The sequence below is a fragment of the Charadrius vociferus genome, unplaced genomic scaffold (assembly GCF_000708025.1).
Source record: "Charadrius vociferus isolate BGI_N301 unplaced genomic scaffold, ASM70802v2 scaffold643, whole genome shotgun sequence".
NCBI classification, from domain to species: Eukaryota; Metazoa; Chordata; class Aves; order Charadriiformes; family Charadriidae; genus Charadrius; species Charadrius vociferus.
In genome coordinates, this window is record NW_009647512.1 from 569,833 (window position 1) to 584,609 (window position 14,777).

A 14,777-nucleotide genomic window follows, 5' to 3' on the forward strand; every position below is an offset into this window, starting at 1 on the left:
GAAAGGTAGGGACCTGACATACAAGTTATTTTTACATAGCGCAGTGCCAGAGGAGAACTATATTTAGCGTGATTAACATTTACTTCAGTTACTATAGTGACTGATTTTATTTGTCTTCTGCATGGGACGGATGTCTATTTTCTCCTACAGGCCTTAGAGAACATCACCCAAAAAAGGCAGTGCTTTTTGGTCACACAACTGGCAACTGAAATAACACCCAGCCTCTGGAGAATATTTCCAAGTTTACTGGGTTTTGCCTATCAAACTATAAGCAAATTTGACAGCAGACAGACAAATTACAGCAGAACGACACCAGCACCTTAACCAGCTCATAAAGGGTTCTGCAGCAGTTTTGTGCCTTTTTGGCAACCAGAGCAGAGAGAATATACCAGGTGGTCCCTTTTTTTTTTCATCATATGAACATCAGGGACTTGTTTTCAAGACTACTGAACACCAGCAACTACTAGTTAGGGTTCCTACACCAGCCCTACTAGTTAGTCCCCGGCTGGCTTCTGCACAGGGCTTTATTTTGCCCTAAGTTTCCTTGCACGAGAAGTTTTACCACCTTTTCATAGAAGGAGAGAGGAGGCAGCATCAAATGCTCTTGCTTTATCCACAGTGTCTACATGTAATTTTACTTTAAAACACATTACTGGTTTTACACACGTTGCCAGAAGGCTACACAGCAATGCACAGGCAAGTGCGGACCCCGGGCTCTTGCGTAAAGTGTAAGTTATCAGTTGTGATTGAAACATAAAAGGAACAAATTAGCAGCAGCGTTGCAACTAACGGTGAAAGTTGTCACCGAAATGATAGAGACTGAGAACTTCTCCAGGTCTCCTCACAGGATTTTCCAATTATAGGTGGAACAGAGGATATCTTACAGATAGTTTTGAATTACAATGGTGGTTTTAATCGTAACGTACAATGGATGCTCCTCAGCCAGGAGGAAGGCTATATCCATCAGGGGAAAAAGTGGAGATGAGGCAGTTTTAGGCCATCAAAGTCCTTCACTTAAAAGCTGCTTCTGCTTGGGAGAGAAGTGCCACGTTACAGGACACCAGGGCCCTGGACCTGCCTGCTCAGACACAGAGGGAAATCAGTCCGAGTTAACTAAGAGGCATGGATTTAAAGTGAATTGGTTAATCTGCATTAAGCTGCTTTAATTCTGAGTAGGTGGTCTTTGCTCCTCTTTAAGATATAATTGAGCCGAAGTCAATTACAGCAAAGCGAGACTATTTGAAATCCAAGTCCACCCGAGGGTTTAATGCAAGTTAAACAATCTGCTTTTAAAATGTTAATTCATATCAACTTTCCTGAATATCCCTCACACAGCCACGAGTCCTCCAAAGAGCAAACGCCGGATTGTCAACAGAGTCTGTCCCCACCCTGCTAATGTCTGGATCTGGCCCTGAGCATCCACTCTTTAACCCAAAAAATGCACCACAGCTCCGGACACGTCAAGGGCTGTCGAAGGGCACGTATCCATCACGGACCTCCACTCTTGCCAGCTCTTTCCCATGCCTCCCCTGAGGTGAACGCCACTTTATTTATTTGGTTTTGTTATCCAAGAGAAGCCGCAGGGCAGCGCCAACGAGGTGCTTGGAAGGGGGACTGCTGTGAGGGGAGAGGGCCGGGCTGAGGGGGGGAAGCTCTGCACCGGGTCGGGTACCATGTACCCCCACCGCACAGCTGCACCAGGGACACACCGATACCAACACCACCACAGAGCCCCCGCCGCAGGGCTGGCCTCCCCCGGCCACTAGAGACGCTCCAGACCTCAAAAGCCTTAGTGAGGTACCACCACAAATTTGTTGATGGCTCCTGTACGAGACAGCGTGACCCAGCTGCACGCCTACAGCACCCTAAGCCACAGCTATAATCCAAGATAAAAACGAAGCCAAAGGTCTTAACAAGCTCAAAGGACGCCTGGTTTTGCCATGTCATGTTTGATGCTGCCAGAAGATGAGACTTCTCATCGCCTTCAGTCCCGCAGCAGCCAGCATTACACATGATAACCATGATTTCATCAAATAAATCAAAGCCTACGGCTCACACCTAATGAAGCCCTGCAAAATACCTCCCAGGTATGGGATTTAAAAGCCTGGAGTGCTTTTGAAGGCAAAGACATTGAAAAGAGCTCCACTGACGAGGGTTCATTCAAGTGTCACACTTATGATCTAAATGTAGTAAAAATGCACTAAGTGCCAGCCACAAACAGTTCTAGCAGCAGTCACTGTGATCCAAAAAGAAAAACTTCCTTTCAGAGGGGACACGGGAGGAATGAATACAGAGGATCCTATTTTGCTCTAAATTATCAGCTGACGCCATTACACAGCCCAAACTAGATGAACAATGGAGCAAGAATTTCAGTATCTATTAAAAGAAAGATGTAAAAGACAGAAGAAGATTAAAGTCAAAGTGCACACAGTCCTGTTTTGTAACAAGAACTGGAAATAGATTTACACAAGCATTATATGACCGATTACCTGCCTTTGCTTTGGGGAGCTGCCTGGGCTTGCTAACTCAGTACATGAAATGGGAGTGACTCCTACAGAGGAAAATATCCTGTCTTGCACATCTACATAACCCAAATACAGTCAGAAACATGAGGTATTCCTGCACAGGGCCTTCTATAATCACCTTATAGAGAGGACTGCCTTTATATTTATTTCTGCCCATCGATGTTTATCCCTGGCACACAGTGGCGTTTGCTTCCAGTATGAAACCTCTGCATGTGCACTACCAAGCAGAAGAGGGATTTAACTCTCACCCTTAAGCTCCAAAACCTCAGATCCAGCCATGCTGCAAGTTTTAAAGCATAACAGAGACCAAGGAGGAAATAATTGCATACAAAGTAAGTCAGGTATGAAAACCGGACTTCTCCAAAAGAAGTTGTTCTTGGTCTGTAAGGTTGTATACGGCCTCCAAACTTTTTAGGAGCACCCCAGCTGGAGATCTTCACTTAGGAAATAACACAGTAGCCCAGTTTTCAAAAAGCACAGATTTTGGGGTACTGGAGTTTCTCGGTATCTCTGACGCCAGTCCCACACACACATAGCTTCACTTGAAGGCTTTTGAGTAGGTCCCTCAGCGTCACTGTGGTCAGTCTGAGTTAAGAAGCTGCATTAAGTCTGTGCAGGATCCAGCCATTTAGTGAGCTGTACCTTTGAGTATAAAAAAATAAAGCCTTGGGCTCCTGGCCAGTCTCCCCAGTTGAAGTTCTCAGGCCTGCTCTACAGAAGGAGTCCCTCTGGGCCTTTGAAGAGCCAACCAGTCTATAAATAGCCCATGAGAAACATCTTAAAGTTTAAAATTAGCAGGAAAGACACCGAGATCGAAGTTTCACAATCTTTTTCTGTGGTGAGACCTATAATAACCTCTCCAGAGCCACTCCCCACAGAGCCCTTCCATCAGCTGAGGTTCTCCACTCACAGAATGGTTAGGGTTGGAAGGGACCTCTGGAGATCTTCTAGTCCAACCTCCTTCTGGCAGCGCCCTGCCATAGCGCAGACACCAAGAGCACCGGGCTTGAGCTAAACCAAGATGCCTGACTCAGCTGCAGATCCGATGTGTCAAGGTCCATGGGACCCCTTTGTACACGATACAGGGAATCGCAGGTACTCTCTAGTCACATCAGTCTTCCATTGCAAAAAAACCCCCTAACATCGATCATGGTTTTTTATCTTGCAATGGCTATCTTACAACGGCAATACAAATGAGGTAGAGGAAAACAGAAAAGGAAAAGCCAAGATAACTCATTTATAAATTTGGTAAATGAAAAAAAAAAAAAAAATTTCAATCCAAAAGTAGAAAATGTCTTGTAACAACAGGTTTATTTTTAGTATAAATAAGGATGAGATTTTTAGAATTTTTTTTTAAATTAAGATTTGAGTTATTCCTCCCAATAGGATGATCATGTCTTATAAGAAGCTTTTATGACTTACTGTATAAACCCATTTGCTCCTGAGCTGGTAAAATCCTCCCCGGTACTCTTTAACTCTTTTGGGCTGCTGTTAATCTGTGTCCAAACACCCCAGGAGGCAGCTAGGAAGCAGTTTAAACTTTAAACTGCTGCAAACTCTTACAGCAGGATTTCAGACACCCGTTGAAAAGTATTCCAGGCTTAAAAGTAGGAAGGAAAAAAAAATAAATCTTAAAGCAATTCTCCTTATGCGATCTTTGAGAAGAAGGGCTTAGCTGTTTGCAACACTTCCAAATAAGCTGTGCTTGAGGGAAAACTAATGGTGGCTGTAGGCGACTGTCTACGGACTACCAACAAAAGCACTGAAAAAAAAGCGTCCGGCAGGTTAAATTTCACCAACGCTTATTTTGAGCTTGGTGACAATACAGTGATGTCTGCTGAAGGACTCCGTTTTCTCTACCCTTGTTAACGATCCCAGGAATAACTGAAATAAAACTAGCACTCTACTACTACTACTAGAGAGGTTCCCTGGATTTTAACAACCATTTGCTTAACCAATATAACAAAAGCTGTTGCTTTCCTTCAACCCGTTAAGAGCCACCCTCTTTAAAAATAAGCGGAACTGCAGTGTTAAAGCAATTACAAGGCAAAGCCACTCTACTTGCCAGAGTCAATTGTGGCAAACTCAGATAAAACCTGTTTCATCCAAACATGGGAACACATTCAATTATAAATACCAGAATAAACCCATAAGGTTAATCTACAATACAACATCTCAATGGCAAATAAAGCTTCATCTGATTGACACTTACTGTAGCAGAAAATAGGAAGGATTTTTTTATTAAGGCGTATCCTAAAAGTTACTATTGGGTTTAGGCTTTGAACATGAAAGGAAGATGCCTACCAGACTGCCTGACCCTTGCCTGGTTTCCAGAGAGATGCCACTCATTCTGAGTGGAGTTGGACTTCCCCACCGAACGTGCTCAGATTTGGTCTTCGGTATGGTATAAAAAGCCCTGTGATTGACTCGCCATGTTCGCCAAGAGCAGCAAGGCATTCAGTAACGCTGCTTTTGTCTGGAGGCAGACTTCAACAACAACTCCAGGAAAAGGCAGGAGAAGCCCTATAGCAAGCTGTCACCACGTAAGATATCCCTATAGGAAGTTTCTTCTTAATTCCTGTTTACCAGCCATTGCTGTTCTTCCTGAAGCAAAGGGGAATAAAAAGGTTTAGAAGAAAATTATTCAAGTCTTAATATATTCTTGTTATCCACATCATTTTCCACCCTTTCTTTCAGTGCAGCTAATTTTTAGTGGAAAAGTCTTTCTGTTTGATCAAGTTGAAGCCTATCATCTCTCACTGTACTAAAGGAACGTCGTGCTTCTTTTACTGCAAAGCACGAAAAAAGGAGGGCAATCTTGCCCACGTTAGCCTTCTCATCATCACATTTGATAGCTGGATCTGTACCAATGCGGTACAAAACCCACATCTTTTACAATTACCTGGTTATTCTATTGAACATATGTAAGACACATCTCAAAAGAGTATCATAAGATACACAAGGTCTAGGGAAAATATAAGAACGTTTGAGAGCGTGTAGTTAGGAGGACTAACAGTGCAAATTTCTTTATTATTGGAATTATCTAACATAGCACAGTACTTTAGCAAAAAATAAATTCCCTTTGCAAAAAAAAGCACAGAAAATGATAGGATGTTTATGGAACAAAGGCAGATTGATTAAGCAAAGCAACAGTAAAAGCTCCATTCAATCTAATTTCTACATTTTTTTTAAATATCATTTGCCTAAATAGATGAGTGTTTTCTTAAAAAAGCACAACTTTCCATTAGGAAAAAAAAACCACACCAACACACTAGTAAATTGATGAGAATAAGATTTATAAGACAGTTTTCAGTGCTAAAATATCTGTAGCGGAGTACGTAACTGCTAATGAAACCAAGAGCACTGGCTGGTGTCACGAACCAGCTCAGAACAACAACTCACTGCCCCTGGAGAGGGGCACTTGCTCCTCGCCCCATCGCTGGCCAAGACCCTGCGCCGCGGGACCGCGCCGCACACAGCTGCCTGACGCAGATGTCTGTATCAAGGCTGTTCGCCACACTAGGAATTTCTGGGCCCCTCTCAGCGGGAAATGCCTCCACCTACTGAACTTGCCATCTGACACCAAAATAGAGGAGAGATTTACCCCCACGCTGCACCCGAAAGTTGCTCATTAACCTGGAAGGTCGTAGACCTGTCTGACAACAGAGATCTGCATTTCCAAGAAAAGAGAGGGGATGTTTATTTTAGTTGCACTTCTCCGAATTCGCTTTCAGATAAGAATGAAGTAATTAAGACATGGGGGACAGAGGAAATCTATCTAGACCTGCTGGAACAGATCGGAGGAGTGAAGCGGTTACAGAAACTAACATGCTCTGCAAGGCTGTGCTTCTCTTGAACGGGTCTAACCCAATGAAGGGACCCAAGACCATCAATTGGGAGTTCAGGTCTGACCCATCTGTCAAGGCAGAGGTTTATTTACTGAATAAATGAGATCCAGGCAAGCAACGCTACCGCTTCCTAAACAATGAGCTTTTAATGAGCAGCTCCCTAGGTCAGACATCAGTTCTGTCTTTGGGCGATGTGCAGCCACACTAAGGGACCATCCTCGCTGCAGTTCGGGTGACCCCAAAGGGATTTTAGGTTATATCTTTTCACTGATAACCCCGACTGCACAGCAGGTTCATGTGCCGATGCCCTTCAGATATTGACTTACCGACTCATGAGATTTCTCTGTCTTGGCAGACAATGCCAAAGCAAGTGCCATTTCCCCGCATTTCAGGCACGCGATTTCCCTGCAGGCTTCTTCAGGACAACCACCTCTGTTGCTCCAGCAGATATTCATGCCAGTCAGCCCACAGTTTGGGCTACAGGCACTGCAGGTTTCATTGCGATGAAAACAGCTAAAGCTTTTTAGCCTTCATTTTTTCCACCGATATGTTTTAAGAATACTTTTAACAGCATTTTCTAGTTTGAATAACATAAACAGCTAAGTATTTGCGGTTTGGGTTTGGTTTTTTTTTTGTTGTTTTTTCAAAATCGGGAAGCGTGATCTCAAGCTACCCAGATAACAAGCCATTTCTTTTGCAAGTTTGTGGTCGATCTGCAAATCAGAGTGCTACATGCCTTTGGCAATCTGTATCTTCTCCCGAATAGGTTAGCGTGAGAAAGCCAAGGCCAATTTAAAAGCCGATGTCCAAGAGTCGGGAGGGAAGGCGAGAGGGAGAAGAGATGCAGGCACCGAACCCGTGGGGGTTTGTCCCACTTGCACACTGCAAAGCTCCCTGGGGTAAATCAGTCACTGCGCTTCCCCTGATTGCCTTTCCCAACTGTTCAACATGTTTCAATACACCTCTCACCAAGTCATACCCCAAAGATACGCCACAGACATGTTACTGCTTCCCTGCAGCAGATTCCAGTCTGAGACTGGTGTGTTTCTCGTTACTGCTCATAGCAGCAAAGAGCAATACTGGATAAATTAATTTGTAATTGGAAGAGTGACTTGGAGATGAACAGAGGCATTCAGTTTTGGGAGGATAAACGTTAATAACTTTTGCTTCCAGGAGGAAAGTATGTCAGAAATTTATAATTAGAAAAGAATGTGCAAGAGGGGGAGAACCATGTGTATATATTTAAATGGCTGAGATGAATACTAAAATGGCATAAATTTTCTCCAATTTATTAAAAATAGACAGGAACGTGAGACTCCTGACCCTGTACAACAGTGTATCTCTCCCATATGCTCACAACAAGGAGGAGGGGAACCCCCCTGCCCCGAGAGCCCCCTCGCAGCCGGGACCACTGCCCAGCGAACCCAGCAGCCGCCCCCTCTCCCTGCCCAGAGGCAGCGGGGAGAAGGGACCGGGGGGACCAGGGGCAGCACCTCCCCAGCTGCACCCCCTTCTCACGCAGAAGCCCTCAGGAGAACGTAGGGGAACCCATCTCATGTTATTTCTTCCCACTATCCACGGTCCGGTGCAACACCGCCCCTTGGCCAACTCCTCGTACTTCGAGGTATTTGGGGATGCAATCATTTTGGTATTTCAACTAAAACTAATAAACTGGGGATAGGCCAATTCCCCCAAATATTACAACTGCTGTTCTGAGGTGATGCTAAATTACTTCAGAAGACAAAACCATCAGGCTTTTCAAGGCTCTCAAACAATTCAAGTTCAATTTTAAACACTCGATTCCTCAGCTTTGTAACAAGAAAGTTGCAATTGTGCAAGTTTTTATAACACATACCAAAGGCTGTTTTAATTTAAAAATATATTTTTAAATACTAGTTTTCTCTGTGGGAAATATCTACTTGTGGTTCAGGGGGAAGGCTGTGGTTTTATCCCATTTGATATATTTAGGCTTTTTTTTTTTTTTTGAGCTCTTTTCTTCCAGCTAGATATCTAAAAGCATCAAATTACAAACCTTGAGAGAGAAGCTGAGGAAGAACTGTGGTAACAGACATTAGGAAGCTAGTTTTAGACTAGGCTAGCAACTTTAATTACTTCAAATTCTACAAAACTAAACAGACAAACAGCCTTCGAAGTGGCAGTGAAAGCACCAGCGAATGTATGTTAACCTGAATAGACTGGAAGTGCTGACCTTGGCAACTTAATTAAGGCAGGCAAAATCCGTTAAATAGTAGCTGAATGAAAGAAACTAATTTTCATTTACAAATGTCCTTTCGTTTTAGTGTGAAGATCCCCATTGATTACACCTGCTCATGTTTTGAAGCACGTGCAAATGTTTCTACTACCCAAATTCCACCCTGTGCTCCGTGCCCGTAATGGATATTGCTGTACTGTTAGAAATACTGAATCTGCAACACATATCAGAAAAGTACCTGGAGACTTCCATCCTCTCCTAAAAGACAAGAAAAGGAGGCTACAGGTGGCAAAAATAGACAGCCTTATGCATCGACAATACACTGCCATAAAACACAGAGAATCTCAGCCCATGACAGTCCTCCAGCCTTGTGGGTCTGAATGGAGCACACAGGCAGTTATCTGTCACCAAGGCAGATTAATGACCTTTCCCAGACTTCAAAATTAAAAGATAAATATACACCAGACTAACAGGTAACACCAGTATTATACAGAAGTGCAATCTGGCCACATACTGCACTATTATGGGAAAACTCACGCTGCAGGAAGCACGTACAATAGCAAAGCCCTTCAGACCCTAAAAGTTATCCCCAGAGCCAGGAATACCCCTCACTGCCATACTTGCTTAAAACACTACTGCTTCGCTTCTCCCCCTTGTGCAAGTGTATGTGTATACGTATATATACACACATGTACATGTCTCGTGTGGCAATAAAAGCCAGCAGAGTCTTCACAGTACGTAAACAGACTTCTTAAATCACACTGAACGGCATAAATCTGGTGAAGTGAGAAGCAACCCAGCACACCAGCACAAAAATCACTTCTTGCAGTCTCCTCATGGAGCACCGGCTCCTCACGTCAGTTAGAGGAGGGGAACTGTTCCGGATTCCGCACCAGGCAGGGGCTCACTCCAGTTTGCAAATGCAGTTTCTGTAGCACTACAGGATTTCTGATGTGCGCCTGCGTAATGGCTTCACTAAAAGACCTTAGAATATTAATATGGCATCAAAATCGCACCGACTCAGCACGTTCACGATTGCCAACTGGGAAAATATATATATATATATAAAAAATATATATTCTATAAATATATATATGAAATTTCCTGAAACTCATTTCACAGCTCTTCCCATTCTCACCGAATATGCCATTTCCAGGTTACTTTCCCTGACGATCATTATGGTTTTTTGATAGCGTTTGACAAACGAACAAGCACCAGGCGCTGCCCTTGGTGGAGTAAACACCTTCTGACTTCAAAGAAAGATGTGTTTTTAAGGGCTGTGTTGTCGGAAACTGCTGCAGTGGGTTCTGCCAGATCACTATTTTCAATCATCAAAGCAAAAGGTACATTAGCAAATAAATATGGAACAAGTTTTTAACTTGAAGGAAGTTAGGCAAGCTGGGACACACACATACACTCACCAGAGCAGAGTTAGAGCAAGGAAACTCTAAATGACTCCAAATGAGTCTCTCTTGTGCACAGGGTCCCACCAATGTCACCGACCCCCCGCGCTTCCACACGCACTGCAATTCTCAGCCTTGTATTGAGAAGTCCCTGCAGTCCCAGCCCTCCTTGGAAGAAAAAATATAAAGTGTTTCTGGTATTTGCTGATCTGCAGGAGTCACAGGGGGCAAGGCAAGCTTCGTTTTAATATTAATAGCTATATAAGAGAACTGAAAATGAATTGAACTTACAGCTGTTTCCTGTATTGTCTATTTTATGGCAAACAGCAATGGAAATAACTGGTTTCTTGACATACTGCTTCCTTGTTCACACATACCACCAAGGCTACTCCCTTGCTATTATTTTCTGCCACATATGACAATGCTGTATTATAGTACCATCATTATATTTCATTATTAAATAAAACCGTAAAATCAAAACAGAGTAAATGAGAATTGCTTCAGAGCACCGGTTTGGGTGCATACAGGCAGGAGGACGTTAGCAGGCCAGGAACTGGCGTGCAGAGCTGGATGAAACTTTCACCGTGAAACCTGGAGCACCACACCATCACCAAAGCCCAGCTCCCAGCTGCAGGTGTCCTTATGTACCCCAGACCCATCCATATTCACCCCTTTGACCCTCGTTTGTTTTACATATCTTGAGAACCGAGATCTGGAGAGAACTTACTTCCTTCCTTCCTTGCGGGACACAGCTAGGGAGGACACAATTTTATTAGCCTGGCACAGAGGGAACGGTTTGGACTTCCGTATTCATGAGAAGAGAAACCCACAGGTTGGCAGTGTGGTAATACGGGTGGCAGAGAGCACCCACCCAGCCAACCCCACCCAACAGCGCTGTCCCAGCAGAACTTGGGTAGGGTCAATGAGAAGTCAATCCAACAATGACGGCATTTATGAATACATACCCATTTTGTGGCTTTCTGCTACAGCTGTGCCACCTCCACTTGGCAGCAGAACCAGAATGGTTCAGCCCAGGAGGTACTGTGTCCACCCCTCCACCACGGGGACAGCTCAGACCTGTGAGGTGAGCTCAAGGACAGCTCAAGCTCTCTCAAAGAGAGCTCAAGCTACCAAGCTTATTGAACAAGACTACAAAAGTCTTGAAATCATGGGGCAGAAAAGTACTGCACGTGCCTGGCACCTCTGGAGCCACTGTAGACCCGCACAGCTGGAGCACAGCTGGGCACACAGCGCTCAGACCTGCTGCCAGGATACACGGCTCAGCCGTAGCATTTCCTCCTGCCACTCAAAAGCAAGAATGCCAAATCGCTATCGCATTGGCTGAGTCACTCGCTGATCTTCCTATGGAAACAATGCCTAGACTTTGAAATACGAAAAATGCAGATAATAGACTGAGTATCTTATTTATGCAAATTAGAACTCTATCATTAAAACTAAGAAGATAATTTCTCTAAACCGTCAGACACAATTAGCCTGCTCAGGCTCCAATTATCTGCCACAACAGTCCTACTTTAACAAGATTAAGTTGCTTCTTATTAAAACTGCTCTGAGCATCTCAGGCCTAACAAATAAAGAAATTTTCTTCATCATTTCCCTTAAGTTCTTCAGTCTGAGTCCCAATTCACACAGCCCAAACAGCCTTGCACCGGCAACTGGAACGTGACAGCACCTTCTAAATTACCTACAAAACTCCATTCCCCTAGCAACAAATTGCTTTGCAATTTATCCTAGACACAGAAGGTCCAGCTTTAACTGCTGGCCTTCTTCCTAAATTCAAGTGCAAATGCCCCCTCACATGCATTTTCTGAAGAAATGTGGGCCTTTAATAGGTCTTTGGTAAACCAAGAGAGAATCAAATAGGATAATGTCTGTGAAGATACCAGAGGAAAAAACAGGCAGCAGAGACCAGAAACAGATTCTCAGTTCATGAAAATGATTTATAGCTTCCTTGAAGGCAGAATGCTTCATTGATTTATCCCAGCTAAAGATCTGGCTCTGTTTTTGAGAAGTATTTTAAGCAGTAATGCAGCTATTCAGCATTTCTGAATAGGTGTGGAACACTCTGCTGTGCAAGAGAAAGCTAACCAAGTTCCTCCTCCATGTACTTGTTAAGATTAGTGTTTATGTAACACTTCAGACACGATAATTAACACTGATTTTGTAATATATAAACCACACGCTGAGCGCGCAATTCGGTTTTCCTATTTTTACGCTGCTGGATGTACCTGAAACTGGCTTTTAGTGAAACACAGCCTACTTTCACACATATTAGTGATTTTATTTTCTTTCTGGAATGGAATGAAATGCTACAAATGCTAGTACCGTTTTAACCATCCAGGGCCATGCATTCCATTTCAGTCTTTCAGTATCAGAGAAGGACTCAGATATTGCACGTTTTGACAGGTTAGGTTACAAGGACCTTCCTTCTGAGGTTCTCCTGCACCTGCAATGGGAGACACGGAAGGATTAATACCACTGCTGACCACTTTTGTGTCCCCTGTGCTGAAGGGGGTAGAAGCTTGTCCTTCCATTCACCCTGATGCCACCACGGTGGCCAGCAGGAGCGCTCCAGGAGAGGAGGACTGCCAGGACAGCAGAGCCAACGCACCGTCCGTCCTCCTTCAACACTCCTGTTCATGCTACTGAGGAGTGTCATCTTCTCTTTCACATGCTGATAGCCCTAACCCAAGAATCATCGCAAATCCACCTTCTCAGAGAGGAAAAGGCGGTAACTTCTGCTGTGTTTATAGAGTGATCAACCCAGACAGAGATTTTGAAAGCTCCTGTTGGTCTGTTAGAGCAAACAACTGTCCACCCTAGGGCCTTCAGGAACCTACTGGAGGTTTTAGGATTCCTTGAAACTGCAAACTCCACATCCCCATGCTGAAATTGTAACTTGCAGAACAGTCACTGGCACCTACTGAAAAGGGGTTTGTCACAGGTTTGAATTGGCGTTGGCTCCTGGAAGCGCCTCGCTACTGGTTTTGTAAGGGACACCAAGGCCAGGCAGGAAAAGCACTGCAAGATATTTGCACGAATGGAAATAAAGACATTCCAAGTTGGTTTTGTTCCCAGAAGCAGAGCTTCCAACGAGCACCGACCTTCCAAACCAGCAGCACGCTCAGAGCTGGCACGGGGACAGCAAGCCAAGTTCACTGTGTTTTGGGAAGTATCTGTTTCTGTTTAAAAGAGACCTAGTTTCTGCCAGGAGTTACTTGCACCAAACCAAACCACTTTCAGTCGACTCCCTCTGTTCCTCCCCTTCTCTGGCTTTCAGAGAGTTATTTGGAAAAAACTGCACTAGACACACACTTTCCCAAACTATTTCCGAGGTTGGTTTTTCCCTGTTCACCTTACATTCTGCCTTTGCAAACACCCAGGTATCGTCACAAAACATACCTTGAACAGAGGATTTTTTTTTTCCCCTGAGTACTCTTTGCTTAAATTTTCTCCCCAAATTAGTTTTGTTCACTGCACATTGAACACAAGTTAATAGTAGAGTGCAAAGCTTCAAGTCTGACTTGGCTGTCAGAAGATGCAATTGATATGAAACTCCTCCTTTAGCACACATGAAGCAGCACGGTAAGTTTCGGTGAGCGAACAAACAGATACAAACTCACAGGATGTGTGGAGACACACATCCTACTCCGTCACCTCACCCTCACCCAGAGGTGGGTAGGAGCGTTTGCTCTCCCGCTGGACGCAGGCTGCCCGCAGGCAGGCAAAGTCCTGCCAGCACACACCCTCAGAAACGCAAACAGGTGAACGCGCGAGGAACGTGCGAGTTCCAGAGTCCTCCCTGTAAGAGCAGTCGGACTATGGCCTGAGATCCCACCTGAAGGCAGAGGTGACACCATGGAGGATACGTAGCAGCAGGGGCCACTTGTCTGTAGGGGCAAGGCACTTCACAGCACCTGGATGAAAGATGGGAGTGTGAAAACTGGCCCCTAGGAGGGCTCCTTCCATTTCCAGTGGAGATGGTGTGAAGGTGCTGTGCTCGCAACCCTCTAGCGCTGTGCCCTGAAAGAAGCCCTCCGTACCCAACTCTCGAACAGTGGACAAGCTGTGTGTGACACAAACTGTGCATTACCAACTCCAGGAGACACCAGCTCTCCCTGCCTTATGCTACCAGGATGACCAGACTTGTGAAAGGTATGGAAAACAGGTTCAATACACAAGAAAAGGCCGCAAAGCAGCTTGTTGAGTTTACTTCAAAAAGAGAAATAATTATTATTTGCTCACAGAGCAGAGAGAGCCACTTACCAGTTTTCCTTCATCTGCATTTTAAAAACAAGCTAGAAACAAGCACTTCCTTCCAAGATTTGTCTTCAAAAAGGAGCCCTGATCTGTGGCTCCTTCTCACCAGGAGGAGGCACAGAGCCGGCTGGGTCGCAGCTTGCTCCCACCATTTCCCAGTGCACTCGTTAGCTCCAGGCGACACCAGGCTGAATACGGTGCCTGCAGGCAGCTCCCTTCTCAGGACACCGGGGAATATGCCCACAGCCCCACAAGCTCTTCCCCACTTCATCTCCCCTGTAAACGCACCATGGCATTTCCATCCCCGTGGCACACTGTTTCCGGAGCGTTTGCTAGGACCTAAGATACCTATGGCCACGCACCCAAATTATCTGCTCCGAAATGAAGCCTGACGCTTCTGCACTGTGCCTTGGATCATCACCTGATAGTGATGATAGCGACAACGTTTCCCTGCCAAGCTGGTACAATTCACAAGGGAAAACAAACATCCGCAGTGCTGGGCAAGAGCGTC